This window comes from Mus caroli, chromosome 7, assembly GCF_900094665.2.
Source record: "Mus caroli chromosome 7, CAROLI_EIJ_v1.1, whole genome shotgun sequence".
Taxonomy (NCBI): Eukaryota; Metazoa; Chordata; class Mammalia; order Rodentia; family Muridae; genus Mus; species Mus caroli.
Genome location: NC_034576.1, coordinates 110,363,281 through 110,364,455, shown reverse-complemented (window position 1 = coordinate 110,364,455; position 1,175 = coordinate 110,363,281).

Sequence of the window (1,175 nt, the reverse complement as noted above, 5' to 3'; positions counted from 1 at the left end):
TGTTCTATCTCATAGACTGGGGTTGAAAGACATTGATTGGTTACTCTCACAAGCTTTGCTTTGTTTTGTGTTTGTTTTGTTTTTGCCTTCAAACAAAGTTACTGATCATGTCTTTATATCTAGGGTTTCAGGAGGTTCTTGGTCTGCCAAAGACATCAGTCTAACCTCAACTCAGAGACAATGAAAGGCAAGAATTATTACATCAATACAAAGAAAAAGTCTACTCCAGAGAATTGTTGCAGTGTGGAAATGTGAAAGAAAATCCCAGAGGCACTGGAGTCAGCAGATCAAAAGGTGAGCANCAAGACTGTCCCCAGAGAACTAGACAGTACATCAGCCCTTGGGTGAAGTGGTTGAAGGTTACACACACCATAGTTCATTTTCTGGTAAAGAATGGAGACTGAAGTGGGCGTTCAATTAAATATGAAAATAAGAAAGTAAAGTATACTTTTTTATTTTAAGGCATTTTTTACTAGATATTTTCTTCATTTACATTTCAAGTGCTATCCTCAAATCACCCTATACCATCCCCTCGCCCTGCTCCCCAAACTACCCACTCCCACTTCCTGACCCTGGCATTCCCCTGTACTGGGGCATATGTTCTTCACAATACCAAGGGCCTCTCTTCCCAATGATGGCAGACTAAGCCATCTTCTGATACATATGCAGCTAGAGACACGAGCTCTGGGGGTACTAGCTAGTTCATATTGTTCCAACTATAGGGATGCAGACCCCTTCAGCTTCTTGGGTACTTTCTCTGGCTCCTCCATTGGGGGCCCTGTGTTCCATACAATAGATGACTGAGAGCATCCACTTCTGTATTTGCCAGGCCATAGCCTCACAAGAGAGAGCTATGTCAGGGTCCTGTCAGCAAAATCTTGTTGGCATCTGCAATAGTGTCTGAGTTTGGTGGTTGAATATGTGATGGATCCCCTGGTGGGGCAGTCACTGGATGTTCTTTCCTTCTGTCTCAGCTTTGAACTTTGTCTCTGTAGCTCCTCCCATGGGTATTTTGTACCTCATTCTAAGAAGGAATGAAGTATCCACACTTTGGTCTTCCTTCTTCATGAGTTTCAGGTGTTTTGCAAATTGTATCTTGGCTATACTAAGTTTCTGGGCTAATATCCGCTTATCAGTGAGTGCATATCATGTGCGTTCTTTTGTGATTGGGTTAC